Source organism: Octodon degus, unplaced genomic scaffold (genome assembly GCF_000260255.1).
Source record: "Octodon degus isolate 3935 unplaced genomic scaffold, OctDeg1.0 scaffold00022, whole genome shotgun sequence".
Classification (NCBI taxonomy): Eukaryota; Metazoa; Chordata; class Mammalia; order Rodentia; family Octodontidae; genus Octodon; species Octodon degus.
In genome coordinates, this window is record NW_004524598.1 from 20,692,784 (window position 1) to 20,699,422 (window position 6,639).

The window sequence follows — 6,639 nt, forward strand, 5'->3', positions numbered from 1 at the left end:
CTTCTGTTTAACTGGCAATGTCAGAAATTGTGGACCTGAATCCCCCACAGCTCAACATAACAACATGGCTTTACTTCCTATATTTCGTCTTTATACTTTTCTACTGGATGGTTAAGACCAAGGTAAAGCAGGACCTGTGCAACAAGAGTTGTAGCTTTTTGGTCTGAGAAGGTCAGTGAAATCCCCTCAGGATTTATCCTGAGATCCTGTACCTCAGATTGTAGAACCTTTGTCAGTGTCAGCCATGTGGATGAGTCACGGCCAATGCTTTGCCAATGCAGCACTTTTTACTTTCTTTATCATATTGATTCCTGAGTATTTCACTTCTTAAGAAGCCTTTTTGAGAGTTATGGTTTCCCTAATTTTTCTCTCAGTGAGTTTGTTATTTGTGCACAGAAATGCTATTGATGTTTTACTTTGATTTGTATCCACCTACACTACTAAATTTGGATATTAAGTCCATAAGTCTTTGAATGGAATTTTTGGGTTTTCTATGTATTGTATTCTATTATCTGCAAAAAAAAAAATCACAATTTAACTTCTTTTCTTGTCTTTATTCCTTTTTTCTTTCTCTTGCCTAATTGCTCAGGCAAATGTTTCCAGTATTGTACTGAATAGGAATGGTGATAGTACACATAATTCCCTTGTTCATGATTTTAGAGGTAAAGCTTTCACTTTTTTACCACTGAGCATGATTTTGGTGTTGGTTTATCATCGAAGGCTTTTATCAGGTTGAGACAAAGACCATAGATTCTGGTTTTTTGTAGGATTTTAATCATGATTGGGTGTAGTGCTTTTTTCTCATGATTTGTCAAGTGCTTCTTCTGCATCTATTGAGATGATCATATGATTGTTGTTTTTGGCTTTATTAATATGGCATATTACATTTATTAGCTTGCATAATTTGAAACATCCCTGCATCCCTGGTAGAAAATTTATTGGGTCATGATGTATAATCTTCTCGATGATTTGTTGCATTAAGTTTACCAGTATATGAATGAGGATTTTTGCATTTATGTTCATTAGAGAAACCGGCCTTTACTTTTCCTTTTTCTGACTGGGGCCTTCTCTGGTTTTGGTATCAGGGCAGTACCAGCTCCCAAGAATGATTTTGGAAGCATTCCTTCTCTTTCAATTTCCATGAACATTTCAGAATCGGTGGCGCTAAGTCTTGTGCAAATTTCCTGTGTGAAGTTATCAGAGCCCAGGCTTTTCTTTGTTGGTAAGGTTTTAAGTTTTTAATTATGTTTCTAATTTCATTGACTGATCTCAGTCTTCCTAGAATTTTTTTGGAGGTGGGTACAGGGTTTTGGCAATTCATATATGTCTACAAGACTGTCCATTTTTCTGTGTTTTCCGTCTCATTAGAGTACAGGTACTCGAAGTAGTGTATCATGATATTCTGGATTTGTGGAGAATCTGTTGCTGCTTCAAACTTCTCATTCTTCATTTACTGAATTTGAGTCTTTTATCTCCTCTTTTTTGCTAAGGTTCACTTGGGGCTTAACAATTTTATTTAATCTTTCCAATAACCCATTCCTTCATTCATTAGTATTTTTGTATTTTTTTTTATGTTTTTAGACAGAGTCTACAGCATCTCACTACACACATCAGACTCGTAGTGATCCTATGCTTCCAGCCTCCCAAGTTATGTAATTACAGGTGTGCTCACCACGCCCAGTGTCAGGCACCATCTCAGTACACTATGGGGATGGCACAGTACACCAGGGATTGAAACCCAGTCCCTGCATCTGCCTAAGCAGGCACTGTAATCTGCTGGGCTATCTGGCCAGCCTCCATTGTATTATTTTCTGAATCTCAGTTGTATTAATTTATTTTTTATCTTTATAATTTCCTCCCTCATATGAGCTTTGAGTTTGATTCATTCTTTTTTCCCTCCCTTGAAATTTGACATGCAAAATTAAGTTGCTTATTCAAACTCATTCTGTTTTCCTGATGTGCGAATTTCTGCTGTAAATTTCCCTCTTCGGACTGCTTTCACTGCATCCCATAAGCTCCAGTATGTTATATCAGCATTGTTCTCTAATGGTAGATACTGTTTAAATTCTTTAATTTCCTCTGTAGCTCACTGGTTGGTTAAGAATACATTGTTGAATTTCCATGTGCTTTTGTGAATTGTCTTCCTGTTGATTTCTAATTTTATTGCATTATAATCAGATTATATGCGTAAACCAATTTCAGTTCCTTGCATTTACCTAAATATTTAATATGGATTAATATATAAACTGTTTTGGAGAATGTCTCACATGCAGCTGAGAAGAATGTACATTCTGACATGCTGTAGAACACTCCATAAATATCTATTAGTGCATGTGTTCACAGTTTTGCTTTAATGCTGATAGTTCTTCACTGATTTTTGTGTGGTTGACATATCCAATTATGAGAGAGGGGTCTCAGTACAATTTTCTTAATGCCTATTTGATTTTTCATGTTTGTTAACATTTGTTTTATGTAGTTGGGTGCACAGGTATTTAGTGCATATATATTTATTATTATTATCTGTTCTTTTTGGAATTGTTCATTAACAAGTACATAGTGAATTTTTGCCTCTTTTGAGCCATCTTGACTTGAAGTTTACATTGTCTAAAAAATAGAACTGCTGTCCCTTCTTTTTTCTGCAATTCTGTCACACAGAGTACTGTTTTCCATGCTTTGACTTTCAGTCTATTAATTTCTTTTTGAGGTGAATGTGTTTCTTAAATGTAGCATATTGTTGGATCTTGCTTCATGATCCGTTCTACCAGTCTGTTTCTTTTGATTGATGATTTGGGCCCATTTACTCTAATGGTTGTAACAGATAGGTATTGACCTATCTTTCTCACATTTTTGTCCTGTTGTTGGTTCCCTATCTTTCCCCTGTTTAATTTTTTGCCCTGCCCGGTAGTTTCTTTCTATTGATATTCTTGTGGTCTTCATTTTTGCTTTCTAGTGTATCCTGTAGTGGATTCTGAAGATCTAATTTGTTGACCACAAATGTCTTCAGTTTTTCCTTGTCATACAAGTACCAATATAGCCAGTGATTTTGAAAGAGTTTCTCAATTTGCATCAATCTGGTTGGATGTTGTTTTCTTTTAGGGCTCAAAATACTTCATTCCAAGCTCTTTAATTTAGAGTTTGTGTCAAGAATTTGGCTGTGGTTCTGATGGGTTTTCCTCTATAGGTGATTTACTTCTTTTTTATAATTGGCTTTAATATTGTGTTCTTGTGCTGGATTTATGAATACTTCATTATTATATGCCTTCTTGTAGGTTTATTTTTGCCATGGTTGTTTGGAGTTTTGAATGCTTCATTTATTTGTATGTCAAAATCTTTATCATGTTTGGGAAGTTTTCAGACGTTATTACTCGATGAGCTTTTTTATGTTATTTGCACTATCTCCAGATTTTTTTTTACTGACTCCAATAAATCTTATACTGTTCTTCTTTGCTTCATCTTGAAGCTCTTGGATAGATTTTTCATGTTCTCTTGCTATTTTTTAAATATCTTTTTTTAATAGTCCCTAGCCAGAATCCTGTCTTCTAAATCTGATATCCTACATTTTCCTTCATTTAGTGTGCTGTGTACACTTCAATGGAGATTTTAATCTTCTAGATTGATTTTTGGATCTGTTTACTAGATTCTGTTTCTTTTTCATGTTGGGCATTCATAGTTTCCATCATTTTTCTAATCTCTTCTATTATTTTTTTAAATCTGTATGTTGTCTGTCTAATGTCTTTCAGTTTGACACCCATTTCATTTTGACCTGAGAAACTATTTTTTCTATAGCTTTTTCCATTTGTGTTTTGCTATTATTTAAGAAAGTATGAGTATTTGGCTTCTGATTTCCTCTGTCATGTGCTCTGGCCTTGTTCTGGGTGTGCTTGGAATCTGGGCTGCATTTTGATTCTGCTTTTTGTCATTTTCTGTTTTCTAGTTTTTAGTTTTGTTTTGTTTTCTCTGTTGATGCTCAAAAATTTCTTATTAGGTAGGTTTCTCACTGGTGTCAGAACTTCCCTAATAAATGTTTGTTTCTCAGGGATGTCTTCTAAAGGTAGGTAGCTCTTGAACTATGTATGTAACCCAAATACTGACCTTGCCAATTTATTAAGAATGAAAACTTTGTATTTGACTTGACACTCAAGCCTTTGATACTGGAGTATGGTGATAGTTATGAAGCAATACAACCACAACCACAGTGTTGTCACACAAGGGAGAAAAAGTGTTTATAACATTTATGACACCTTGGTTAAAGTAGTACAGTTATCAATAACAATAGCTTCAAGTACAGCCTAGCTATTGACCAACTGTGGTAACTATTGATCTGATGCCTTTAACCACAGGTGTAAATTGTATAGTTACATAACAAAATCCAACATATACTAGGAACATATATGCAACGATTTTCTCCTTAGTGGAGTGATTTCACCCTATTGCTGGGGTTTTAAGATGGATAGATTATGAGATACAGAGATAAATGAGGTCCAGAAAGTGTGGAGGGCAAAGAATGATCACCCAAGTTTTGGAAAATTGTAGGACGTGGGAGAGAAAAAAATGTAAAAGAAAGTGAAAGAGTATTGCAATGAACCAAAAAGAGAAAAGACATTGTTCACTTACATGAAAATATCATTAAATCAAGACAGGTAATCGAGGAAAGAAAGAAGATGAGTAGGGAAAAAAAAGAAAAACAATGTAGACAATGAAATAACAAACCACAAAAGCAAAATAAAAATAATCACCAAAAACAAGGCAAAACCTGAACAGATAAAAAAATGAAAACCAAAGCAAAAGAAGAAGAAAGGTAGAAAACATCCTCTGTGTCCACAGTCGTGTGGCAGGGTCCGAGTCAGACCCCATAAGGTGCTGTGCACTCCAGCCAAGTCTGCCATGGGATCTGTGCTGGGTAAGGGCCTGATCCTGTCCTCTGGGTGTGGGAGACTGGACTAGCGGTCTGGGGCTGAACTGTACCAGAGTCCTTTGACATGAAATGGTGGACTTGCCCCCCACCTCTCTTCCATGTGTCCGTGGGCTGGAGCACAATGCTGGTTCACCAGCTTACCGACTGCTGGTTCTTATTCTCACTGCTGCTTCCCACTTTTCCACGCAGCAGGTCCTGCCTGCCAGCAAGTGCACCCACACTAGGTCTGCTCTCAAGAATCAAATCTTGTGGGTTATCCACAGAACTGGAGATATCAGAAGTTGTTGATTTGAGCCTTTTACAGCTCAATGTATTAATATGACTTTACATTTCATACCTCATTTTTATACTTTTCAGCTTGATGATTAAAACAAAGATAAAGCAAGAATTATATAACAAAAAAATGTACCTTTTGTATCTGACAAGGTCAGTCAAGGGACTACTGGACTATGTTGGATTATTTTGCTGAATTCCCGCATCTGCAATATTTTTTTTTATTCTTTTTTTTTGGCTGAACTGGGGATTGAACTCAGGCCCTTGCGCTTGCCAGGGAAGCGCTTATTCCACTGAGCCATCTCCCCGGCCCTTGCATCTGCAATATTTACATGGCAATGTAATACCCATATCTGACAAAACTAAACAAAAAGGGCATATAAATGAAGGACCATTTTGTATCTGTATATACAAAATAGTTAGGATAGATATACGGCTACTTTCTCTTAATTCAATGAGAAGAAAGATTTGTACTAGTAGTGTTTGGACAGGATATCATGTCTGCATTTTGTACTACGAATAACTACTATGAAGACAACAGTATGTAATGTATTAATCATTGTAACTGTCCTACTAACCTGTTTGAAACTATCTCATTTCTATATATTTCTCAATAAAATTAGTAAAAAAGAATCAAATCTTGGTGATTAATGTGACTATTTTCTACTAATTTTTCATGAATTTTACCTTTTATATGGTCCTTTCTGTCACCAAGTTGCTTTTTGTTTATGCATACAGATCTAGCAAGCTGGTTTTATTGGCCCTGAATTATAACTTTTTAAAAAAATATTTTAGGGAAGGGTCTACAGGGTGTTCAAGGTCTCACTACCAGATTGGACTCATAGTGATCCACCTATTTATGGCCTCTCAAGAGCTAGGATTACAGGTGCATGACACCACACCCAGTCTCAACTGCCATCTCAGTGTGCCCTGGTGGCGGGGCCGGCACAGAAGGCCCAGGGATCCAGGGATAGAACCCCTAGCCCTCGTGCCTGGCTCTGGATTATAAATATTCTTTTAAAAAATTATTTTAAATGGAGCATGATGGCACATGCCTGTAATCTCAAATACTTGGGAGACTAAGACAAAAAAGACTGGTGATTTAGAGGCAAGCATGGGCATAGTATAGAGATGCTGATTCAATAAACAAACAAACAAACAAAAAGTATAACTAGAAACAAACCAGAACAGAAACAAGAGTAAACTGCTGATATTTGCCTTGTGGACCTTGAAACCATGCTAAGTGGAACCTCCCCAAAACAAAAGGACAAATAACAAGTAGGGAAGGATGGTATACCTCTGCAGCCCCAGCTGCTTCAGAGGCTGAGATGGAGGGTTGATTGGGCCCAGAATCTCTTAGTCAGCCTGGCTTGTGTACCAAGAGCCCAGCCCAATGAAAGAAAGAAAGAAAGAAAGAAAGAAAGAAAGAAAGAAAGAAAGAAAGAAAGAAA